The 12,486-nt window shown below is 42.3% G+C and overlaps 1 protein-coding gene across 9 annotated transcripts in view; it reads left to right on the plus strand.

The window, feature by feature from the left end:
* Window positions 1-12,486, plus strand: part of GULP1 (GULP PTB domain containing engulfment adaptor 1) — a 1,095,073-nt gene that overhangs the window by 424,314 nt on the left and 658,273 nt on the right. The window lies entirely within an intron of this gene.

Here is a 12,486-nt window from a genome sequence, read left to right on the forward strand (position 1 = left end):
TTGAGGACTGCCTCATAGAACTGCAGGAATTTTCCTGTATTGCGAGCACAAAAGAGTTGTACAAGGCAACCTGTACCAAGTAGACCGCAACTTTTCTGTTCCATGCCCGGGTTTTGCGCATGTCATTATATGACTTGAGGACTTGATCAGAGAGATCAACTCCTCCCGTATACCGATTGTAGTCGACGATAAAATCGGGCTTGAGGACCGTTGCCACGGTACCTCTCACAGGGACAGGGGTGATGCCATTACCATGAATTGTGGACAGTACAAGGACATCCCACTTGTCCTTATATCTGACTAGCAACAGGTTTCCACTGGTAAGGGCATGGCTCTCACCCCTGGGGATAGGTACCTGAAGGGGGTGGGTAGGAAGGCCGCGTTGATTTTTCCGCACAGTCCTGCAAGCGGACGTGGATCTGGTTGCCAGGGACTGAAACCATGTGATCCTAGTATAAAAGTTATCCACGTACAGGTGGTAACCCTTATCAAGCAGTGGGTGCATAAGGTCCCACACAAGTTTCCTGCTAACACCCAGAGTGGGGAGACATTCTGGGAGTTGAATACGGGAATTTCGCCCCTCGTACACGCAAAACTTGTAAGTGTACCCTGAGGTACTCTCACAAAGTTTGTACAGCTTCACGCCATGCCTTGCCCGCTTAGAGGTAACATACTGGTGGAAAATTAGTCTCCCCTTGAAAGCAATGAGAGACTCATCAACCGCGACCTCCCTTCCAGGTATATACACCTCCAAAAATTTGGCCCCAAAGTGATCGATGACCAGCCTGATTTTGTACAGGCGGTCATAGGCAGGATCACCTCAGGGGGGGGGGGGGGCATGCTGCATTATCTGAATAATGCAGGCATTTATGGATGGCCTCAAACCAGGTACATATCATGGCCATACAGTAAAATGGGGTCTGGTAGATGACGTCCCCACTCTAGAAATGCCTGACACTGGGTTTTTTGACTAGGCCAGGGCTGGTCAACCTGCGGCTCTCCAGCTGTTGTAAAACTACAACTCACACCATGCCCTGCTGTAGGCGGCTGATAGCTGTAGACAGACTGGGCATGCTGGAATTTGTAGTTTTGTAACAGCTGGAGAGCCGCAATTTGGCCATCCCTGGACTAGGCCCATGTGCAGTCCGAGGCCCCAAAACGTCCTCATCTCGGCTTAACTGACCGGAGTCCAGCCACCGTCCCTAGCCAAAAAAGGAGCCCGGGTTGTTGAGCAATGAACTGTTGGGCGTACAGGTTTGTTTGCTCCACCATCAGATTCACAAAGTGGTCACTAAAAAAAAGACTAAAATAGTCATATTCAGTGAAGCACACTGTGGGAACCTGGATTTCTGGTTGGCCAGCAAAATCATGAATCACAGGCTCAAAATGCTTTGGGTTACACCATGCACCGGTAGGGGGCTCCAGTAGTCTTAACTGGTGGGCTGGAAAACTAGTACGAGCCCCAGAGCTGCTCGTACTAGTGTGGGCCACATGGTCCCTGGCATGCCGGTCCCCTTGCTCTGCCTGGCGGTGTCTCCGCCACCTTGGGGGCTCATCATCATCGCTAGATGAGGAGGATGAAGTGGATGACAAAAGGAAAGTGGGGTCATCATCGTCCTCACTGGGGCTCTGCGGTGGGGTGTGGGCGGACGCAGCGTACGCAGAAAAAAAAGAAATATGCTTGTGTTTGAAGACTTTGCTGGCAGGGTTTCCCAAGGGCATCCACCTAGCCCTTCCCCAGGGGTGGAAGACATAGAATGCACTGACGTACAACCACTTATGTTTTCTGATGAGGACATGGGAATACCACCTCAGCACGTCTCTGATGATGATGAAGCACAGGTGCCAACTGCTGCGTCTTTCTGCAGTGTGCAGACCAAAAAGGAGGAAGACTGTATGGAAGACGATGCAGGGGACGATGAGGTCCTAGACCCCACATGGAATGAATCGTGCCACCGACTTTCAGAGTTTGGAGGAAGAGGCAGTGGTGTGACCGAGCCAATAGCGTAGCAAAAGCAGAGCAGCCGTCGCCAAAATAGTTTGCCTGCTACTGGCCACCGTCACCAGGGACCGAGCACAACAAAGGCAGCTTCAAGTAGTTCCCTTCTTCACACAATGTGCTGACTAGTGATAAGCGGCAGGTGCTATATTCGATTTCGACGAAATTCGCGAATATTCGATAGAATATTCGTTTCATATTAATCAAAATTGAATATTCGTAATTATTCTAGTTATCGCGATTAATATGCAATTTATATAATCGCGTATTGCGATTGTAACTTAAGGCTACTTTCCTATTGGTTTGAGATCTAGAGTTAGCGAAGATGCCGAATAAGACGAATGTATTCGTCATATTCCTCAAAACGAAGATAACAAAGTATTCTCCATCTTCGTTTTAGCTACCTATTCGTCAACTTCGCTAAACCTGTGTTTAATTCGCTATGTGATTATATATATATTTTTTTATAAATAGAATAATTATAATAATTATCAAGTATTATAATTATTCTATTTATTTAAAAAAAAGCTAAGTAATATAATCGCATAGTGAATTAAACGCAGCTGTCTCTATAGTCAACTTTTCTATTTTATTGCTAGAATTTGCGAAGTTGACAAATAGGTAGCTAAAACAAAGATGGAGAATATTTATCTTCATTTTGAGGAATATGGCGAATACATTCGTCATATTCGTTATCTTTTCTAATTCTACCAAGCCAACCATAGTAAAACAGGTCTAAGTTGAAATCGCAATGCGATAAATATAAATTGAAGTAATCGCATTGCGATTTCAACTTAGACCTGGTTTACTATGGTTGGCTTGATAGAATTAGCAAAGATGACGAATATAAAAACTATAATCTGCTTAACAGGCCTTTACAATGCTTTAAAAATAGAACAATATAAATGTGTTTATTTAGAAAATAGCATCAGCTTCTATGTTTAGCTGCCAAGAAACAATATGGTACTGACAAATCAGTGTTCACAAGATACATGCACATACCAATTTACAATGGAAGAGAAAGTAGTAAGCAGCTCAATATTCGGGATCATGCATACAAACGTATTTTCTCTCCGTGTCCGTTCATTTTTTTTTGCGGACCGTATGTGTAACCATTCACTTCAATGGCTCCCTCCAAAAAACTGAAGTTACTCTGTGTGCATTCCGTATGTACGTCCGTTCTGCAAAAAATAGAACATGTCCTATTATTGTCTGCATTACGGACAAGGATAGTACTGCACTATTAGGGGCGAGCTGTGGTCGTGTGCATGAGCCCTAAGTCAGATAAGGCAGTGTTGGAATACTGGCTAAAGGAGACTGAAGGTCAAATCAAAGGAGATTGCAGGCCTAATTACAAGTCTGTTAGAAAGGTAGGTTTTTAAAGGTTGTAAAGTGTATAATGGGATGAGGGAGTTAGTTCCACAGGGGAGGAGTGGCAAGAGGATTCTTGTATGTGAGAATGTGAAAAAGTATAGGGGAGCTGGCAGGAGGGAGAGTGAAGGTTATTTGTAGATTTAAATATCTTAATTTGATAAAACTGTGTAGGTTAGGATTAGTGCTGAGGGAATCGAACTCCACAAAGTGGAATACAATCCGAATTTCAGTGAAAATTCGATGTGCCGCAAAGCCGAATTTCCTCGTGCTTTGTGGCAGTGAATTGATTTTCCTTGAATGGCGGTAAATAAAAAAAAAAAACTCCTCCATTTGAACACAATAGCCTGTTTACAGCAATAAAATATAGCAAGACACAAAAAAAATATATAATAGTACCAAATTCACCATCAGCTTAACCTCTTAGGGACATACAGTATGACATACCGGTACGTCATGATGACCTGGTACTTAAGGACACGTGTTTTTACGCCATTTGTCTATATACGCCATGTGTATTTACGATCACCGCCACACGGCGGGCAGTGATCGGAACAGAGTGCCTGCTGAAAACATTCGGCAGGCACTCTGTCACAATGCCAAGGAGGGTCCCGTATCGGCGATCGCAGCAAACCCGGAATAGGATGGTGATTGGTGGTGTGATAATACACCACCAATCACCATCCTGCGATCCTGAGAGGTGATGGTGACATCACTTCTCAGGATCGCTTGCTATTGGCTGTGTCAGGTGGGCGGGGGTTAACACCCCCCAGCTCTCCTCTCCTCCTCCATTCTGAGTCCGGAAGTGAGGAGAGAGAGCAGCATCATCCATCAGTGAGCCCAGCACCTCCATCTTTACCCCTCCACAGTGCCATCTGACCCTCCACAGGACTAAAAGGTACATAGGGACAGGTTAGGGAAAGGTTAGTTTTGGCAGGGATATTCTGGGAAAGTTTAGGGGGAAAAAAAAAGTTCACTGTTGCATCACCCTGATCAGGTGTTTGGGGTCCACAGCACAGCTATGTGACCCTAGATCCCCCAGGGGTGCTGCAACTTGCCCCCCCCACCACCCCACACACATTATTTGGGGTACACTGACTGTGGCCTGCACTCTTAGCATCCGACCACTGTTAGCTCATCACCCAACGGTTCATTGCTCAACAACCCGTGCTCCTTTTTGGCTGGACTCCGGTCAGTGCAGCCGAGATGAGGACGTTTTGGGACCTCGTGCTGCACATAGTAAAAAAAAACAGTGTCAGGCTGTACTGGAGAGGGGACGTCCTCTACTAGACCCTACTTTACAGTACGGCCATGACACGCTCCCGTTTTGAGGCCAGATAATGCAGCATCTCCCCCCCCAGAGGTGATCCTGCCTATGACCGCCTGTACAAAATCAGACCGGTCATCGATCACTTTGGGGCCAAATTTTTGGAGGCCTATGTACCTGGAAGAGAGTTTGCGGTTGATGAGTCTCTCATTGCTTTCAAGGGGAGACTCATTTTCCACCAGTATGTTACCTCTAAGCGGGCGAGGTATGGCGTGAAGCTGTACAAACTTTGTGAGAGTACCTCAGGGTACACTTACAAGTTTCGTGTGTACGAGGGGCGAGATTCCCGTATTCAACCACCAAAATATCCCCCACTCTGGGTATTAGGGGGAAACTTGTGTGGGACCTTATGCACCCACTGCTAGATAAGGGTTACCACCTGTACGTGGATAACTTTTATACTAGGATCACCTGGTTCCAGTCCCTCGCCGCCAGATCCACGTCCGCTTGTGGGACCGTGCAGAAAAATCAACACGGCCTCCCTACTCACCCCGTCCAGGTACCTATCCCCAGGGGTGAGACCTGTGCCCTTCCAGTGGAAACCTGTTGCTGGTCAGATATAAGGACAAGAGAGATGTCCTTGTACTGTCCACAATTCATGGTAATGGCATCACCCCTGTCCCTGAGCGAGGTACTGCGGCAACGGTCCTCAAGCCCGATAGTATCGTCGACTATAATTGGTATACGGTAGGAGTTGATCTCTCTGATCAAGTCCTCAAGCCATATAACACCATGCGCAAAACCCGGCATGGTACAAAAAAATTGCAGTCTACTTGGTACAGGTTGCCTTGCACAACTCTTTTGTGCTGTCCCGTAGCGCTGGCAAGACAGGGAAATTCCTGCAGTTCTATGAGGCAGTCCTCGAGGCCCTGATCTTCTCTGACCAGTAAAGAGCAGGGTGGAGTACCTCAGGAACTGGAGGCGCCTTGATCGTCCCTGGCCAACACTTTCCAGGTGTGGTCACTAGCGATGTCCCAAACTATTCGCCAGCGAACAATTCCCGGCGAACATAGCTTGTTCGCGTTCGCCGTGGCGAGCGAACATATGCAATGTTTGGTCCGACCCCTATACATCATCATTGAGCAAACTTTGACCCTGTACCTCACAGTAAGCAGACACATTCCAGCCAATCAGCATACCCTCCCTCCCAGACCCTCCCACCTCCTATCAAAAAGCAAGGACAGCATCCATCTTAGATTTATTCTGAAGCTACAGTGTCACAAATTTGACCAAGTTGTAATCGCAATGTGATTAATACAGGTTATATTAATCGCATTGCGAATTCAACTTAGAGCTTGGTTCCTAATGGTTGCAGTGGCGTTGCTATGGCTGGTGTCACACGCTGCGGTAGAAAATGGTGTCACCCCCCCCCCCCCCCCCCCCCGAAGCCATAATAAAGAGATAAAGAGAGAAAAAAAGAAGTTACTAAGTCAGCTCCAATCAGATATCTGCATAGACCCAGAGTCTTGGTCTATGTGCAGATATCTGATTGGAGCAGACTCCTTATTTTCTCTTCCTATTTTCTCGCACATAAACGTTTAAACTATATTCCTTAGTAAAAATGACCAGTCCACACCATGTGGGTCTATATTTATGAGGGCCCCCCTGAGTAAAGATTAGCAAATGTGGCCGGGTGGCCCCAGCCCACACTTCAACCCAACCCCTTATGTCTCCTGGCTTGGGGCCGTCTCTATAATAATCCACCAGTAATTTATAAATGGGGTTAGGTTATTAACTTATTATTATTGGGGTGTTATTAAAATAATTTGGTCTATAAAGTCAGAGCCGCTCCTCCTACCTCCTCCTCCCGGCACTAGAGACTCCTGCAGGGCAACTGCCGCAGCGCCCCACCGCTCACCAGGCTGCAGTGAGTCACCCCCCGTCCCCCTTTGCCACGTGACAGCGCAACGTGCTTGCTTGCTTGCGAAGTTTAGAAGTTGAAGTTGTGAATGAGAACTCCTGCGCCGGTGGGCCGCGGGTGACACCCCATCAGACTGTTGTCACCCGATGCGGCCCGCACCCACCGCACCCCCCTCGCAATGCCACTGAATGGTTGTGTTGCTAGAATATATAACGAAGATTGAGACTATAGTGCTAGATTCGTTATATTCATCAATTCTAGCAATACAACCATTATGAACTCAGATCTAAGTTGTAATCGCAATGCGATTAATACAGGTTATATTAATCGCATTGCAAATTCAATTTAGAGCTGGGTTCCTAATGGTTGTATTGGTAGAATATAACGAAAATTGAGAATATAGTGCTATATTCGTTATATTCATCAATTCTAGCAATACAACCATTAGGAACTTAGCTCTAAGTTGAATTTGCAATGCGATTAATGCAGGCTATATTAATAGCATTGCAAATTCAACTTACACACTCTTCGTCAACTACGTAATTTTCCATGGGAGTTTTGCCATGGATCCCCCTCCGGCATGCCACAGTCCAGGTGTTAGTCCGCTTGAAACAACTTTTCCATCACTATTGTGGCCAGAAAGAGTCCCTGTGGGTTTTAAAATTCGCCTGCCGATTGAAGTCTATGGCGGTTTGCCCGATTCGCCAGTTCGCGAACATTTGCGGAAGTTCGCGTTCGCAAACGGAAAATTTTATGTTCGCGACATCTCTAGTGGTCACCCATACTGGAAAGAAGGGACGGTCCCAAAAAAGGTGCAGAGTGTGTCACAGGAGGGGGATAAGGAAGGACACCACCACTCAGTGTGACACGTGCCCTATCATCTGGACCTCTGCATTATTGGTTGCTTCAGGGAGTACCACATTTCCATGGAGTACTAAATTTGTAATCCCTGTAATCCCCTGCCCCAATTTTAATTCCATTTATCCAAAATAGACAATCGAAAAAAAAAAATATGGTTCTCAAACTTGAGACACTAAAACAAATTCTAAAATATTATATTGTAATACTAAAATAAATAAAAGAAGTAGACATATTAGGTATTGCAGCATCCGTAAGAATCTGCTCTATAAAAATACCCCATAACCTAAACCCTCAGATGAACACGGTCAAAAAAATCAAATGAAAACTGTATTTTTTTGTCACCTTGCATCACAAAAAGTGTAATAGCAAGCGATCAAAAAGTCATAAGCCCCCCAATATAGTGCCAATAAAACCGTCCTCTCATCGTGAAAAAAATGAGCCCCAACCTAAGATAATCGGCTAAAAACAAAAAACCTGACTCTTAGACTATGGAGATACTAAAATGGTTTTTTTTGTTTATAAAAGGATAATAGTGTAAAACCTAAATACATTTTTGAAAAGTAGACATATTAGGTATTGCCGCATCTTCTCTATAAAAATACCCCATGAACTAACCCTTCAGATGAACACGGTCAACAAAATAAAATAAAAACGGTGCCAAAACTGCAATTTTAGGGCAAATTTTCTATTTTAATCAGTTTTTTTCCAGTAACAAAGCGAGGGTTAACAGCCAAACAATACTTTATATTTATTACCTTGATATTACCTTGATTCTGCAGTTTACAGAAACACCCCATGTGTGGTTGTAAACTGCTGTATGACCAAACAGCAGGGCATAGAAGAAAAGGAATGCCGTATGGTTTCCTGGAAGGCAGATTTTTATTGCCTTTTTTTTGGACACCATGTCCCATTTGAAGAACCCCTGATGCACCCCTAGAGTAGAAACTCCATAAAAGTGACCCCATCTAAGAAACTAAACCCCTCAAGGTATTCAAAACTGATTTTATAAACTTTATTAACCCTTTAGGTGTTCCTCAACAGTTTATGGCAAAGGGAGATGAAATTTCAGAATTTTTATTTTTTGGTAACCTTGCCTCACAAAAATGTAATATAGAGCAACCAAAAATCATATGTACCCTAAAAATAGTCCCAACAAAACTGCCACCTTATCCCGTAGTTTCCAAAATGGGGTCACTTTTATAGAGTTTCTATTCTAGGGGTGCATCAGGGGGGTTCAAATGGGACATGGTGTAAATAAACCAGTCCAGCAAAATCTGCCTTCCAAAAACCACACGGTGCTCCTTTCCCTCTACACCCTGCTGTGTGCCCATACAGTAGTTTACGACCACATATGGGATGTTTCTGAAAACTACAGAATAAGTGCAATAAATATTGAGTTTTGTTTGGCTGTTAACCCTTGCTTTGTTACTGGAAAAAATTTATTAAAATGGAAAATTTTCCCAAAAATTTAAATCTTAAATATCATCTCCATTTGCCAATAACTCTTGAGAAACACCTAAAGGGTTAACAAAGTTTGTAAAATCAGTTTTGAATACCTTGAGGGGTATAGTTTCTTCGATGGGGTCACTTTTATGGAGTTTCTACTCATGGGGTGAATCAGGGGTGCTTGTAATGGGACATGATGTAAATAAACCAGTCCAGCAAAATCTGCATTACAAAAACCACACGGCGCTCCTTTCCCTCTATGGCCTGCCGTGTGCCCGTACAGTAGTTTACGACCACATATGGGGTGTTTCTGCAAACTACTGAATCAGGGCAATAAATATTGAGGTTTGTTTGGCTGTTAACCCTTGCTTTGTTACTGGAAAAAATTGATTAAAATGGAAAATTTCCCCCCAAAATTTAAATTCTTAAATTTCATCTCCATTTGCCAATAACTCTTGTAACCTAAAGGGTTAAAAAGGTTTGTAAAATCAGTTTTTAATACCTTGAGGGATGTAATTTCTTAGATGGGGTCACTTTTATGGAGTTTCTACTCTAGGGGTGCATCAGGGGGGCTTAAAATGGCGACATGGTGTAAATAAACCAGTCCAGCAAAATCTGCCTTACAAAAACCACACGTCGCTCCTTTCCCTCTATGCCCTGCCGTGTGCTCGTACAGTAGTTTACAACCACATATGGGGTGTTTCTGCAAACTATAGAATAAGTGCAATAAATATTGAGTTTTGTTTGGCTGTTAACCCTTGCTTTGTTACTGGAAAAAATGGATTAAAATTGAAAATTTGCCCAAAAATTTTAATTCTTAAATTTCATCTCCATTTTCCAATAACTCTTGTGGAACACCTAAAGGGTTAACAAAGTTTGTAAAATCAATTTTGAATACCTTGAGGGGTGTCGTTTTTAGAATTTTTGGGTGGTTTCTATTATGTAAGCCTCACAAAGTGACTTCAGACCTGAACTGGTCCTTAAAAAGTGGGTTTTTGAAAATTTCTGAAAAATTTCAAGATTTGCTTCTAAACTTCTAAACATCCCTAAAAACGAAATTTGCATTCCAAAAATGATCCAAACATGAAGTAGACATAAGGGGAATGTAAAGTAATAACTAATTTTGGAGGTATTACTATGTATTATAGAAGTAGATAAATTGAAACTTGGAAATTTGCTAATTTTTCTAAATTATTGGTAAATTTGATATTTTCTTATAAATTACATCTATTATTTTTTACTCCATTTTACAAGTATCGTGAAGTACAATATGTGACGAAAAAATACAAACTTAGAATGGCCTGGATATATTAAAGCATTTTAAAGTTATTTACACATAAAATTATACTCAGATTTGCAAAAAATGGTCTGGTCCTTAAGGTGAAATATGGCATGTTCTTAAGGGGTTAAAGGGGTTGTTTCACAAAAAAATATTCCCAGTTTTCAAACCAGCACCTGGATCTGAATACTAAAAAAAAATGTAGCATGTCCACTGAGTTATTCAATAAAATGTATCTGTATAGCACCACCTGCCGTTTGTTTTTTCATATTTCTTTGACCTGCTTACTGAGATACCGTCTCAGTAAAGACACCCCCCTTGAGCTGCCAGCATGATATAAATCTATCAGAGCATTGAATGGGAAGATCTCTGGATCCATGTGAGGTACAGTTCTGGTTCTAAGTTTGTTAGAAAGGTATTTGTATGTACTATATGATGTCTGGTTTTAATTTTTTTTACATAAGTCATGAGATAACCCATGCATCACATGCACACAAACATATTTTCTTTCCGTGTCCATTCCGTTTTATTTGCCGACCGTATGTGGAACTATTCATTTCAATGGGTCAGCCAAAAAAATGAAGTTACTCCATGTGCATTCCGTTTCCGTTTGTCCGTATTTCCGTTCTGCAGAAAAATAGAACATGTCCTATTATTGTCTGCATGATAAACAAGCATAGGTTTGTTCTATCAGGGTCCAGCTGTTCTGTTCCGCAAAATATGGAATGTACACGAACATCACCTCTATCTTTTGCGAATACGTTTTTTGCAGACCGCAAAATACATACGGTCGTGTACATGAGCCCTAATAGGTAGAAAATATAGGATGGTGTCAGACGTCAGACAAGACCCCCTAAATAAGACTTCAGACCAGACATCATAACTGAAAAGATTAAAATTTGACCCCTGTTAAATATTGGATTTGGAATCTGGATGTGTCAGAACATCCCTCCAGGTGCCACTGAGATTATGTACTTTGAATTCTTATAGTGTTAACTCCCAAACCATCAGCATTGCACTTAAAGGGGCTATTCTATGATTAATGTAAAAAATGAAAATCAGACATCATATAGCACATGGCAATACCTTTCTAACAAAGCTAGAACCAGCCAAGTGTCTCACATGGATCTAGAAATCATTGCTCTGCTAGATTAATATCAAGCTGACACTCAAGGGGAGTATCATTTCTGCTGAAGCTAAGGGGGGGGGGTGTCTTTTCTGTTAGAGCTCTATCACAGCTCAGGAGGTAGCTCAAGGATGAAACTGATCATGTGCGGTCATTTCAGTGAGTCTGAAAAGATAAATAATAAGAAAAAGAAAATGACACTATACAGAAACATTATATTGAATAAGTCAGTGTCTATACACAATTTCTAATTACTTGCAATTACAAAAGTATTCAGATTCAGGTACTGGTTTGACAAGTGTACAATATTTTTGTGGGACGACCCTATTAAGGTGTTGGCTTGATGGTTGATCTGTCATTGTACAAATATCTGATGAATGACCGTTTCACAGACACAATCATACATATTTTAGTCTATATATAACCATTATAGTCTTTCAAACTGTCCATACATAAAATTGGTGGAAGTATCTTTTGGCCACAAACTATTTTTAACATGGCTGACAAGGATACTCTATCATCAGTTTCCTAAAACAGTCGTTTGCTGTTAAATTTCACCTGAAGAATGACTAAACTAATATGTATGTCACCTTTACATACAGATTTACCCCTCTGTAATGCAAAACAGTATAACCATCATTTATGTATTGCACTTAGATTTTATGTTGCCTCCAAATACACTTGTTTTTGTACTTGACTAGAATTACTGTACAGTAAATACTCAAGAATTCTTAAAGGGGTTATCCTATGAAAAATATTCAGCAGTTTTTATATATGGATCTGAAAACTTTTGTAATTTTATGTAATTAAATGTAATTAAAAGTTTAGTATAGCCAATCAGTTATTCAATAAAATGTATCTGTATAGAGCCAGCTGCTGTTTTTTCTTCTTATTTCTCTGTCCACCTCACTCATATAGACACACATGTTCAGTTCCATCCATCTACTCCTGAGCTGTGATAGAGCTGCAGCAGAAAGGACATGACCCCTGAGCTGACAGTTTAATACAAATTTACCAGAGCAATTAGAACAATGAATGAGGAGATCTCTGGATCCATGTGAGGTGCAGGGCTGGTTCTAGGTTTGTTAGCTGTGCACTGCCGTACTGCGACGGAGCTCCGCCCTATCCCCATTATAGTCAATGGGGACAGAGCTTTAGTCCAGCGGCACGGCAAAATAGCGGCAGGACGGATCCGACAGGGTGAAAAACCTGTCGG

This window comes from Bufo gargarizans, chromosome 8 (genome assembly GCF_014858855.1).
Source record: "Bufo gargarizans isolate SCDJY-AF-19 chromosome 8, ASM1485885v1, whole genome shotgun sequence".
Taxonomy (NCBI): domain Eukaryota; kingdom Metazoa; phylum Chordata; class Amphibia; order Anura; family Bufonidae; genus Bufo; species Bufo gargarizans.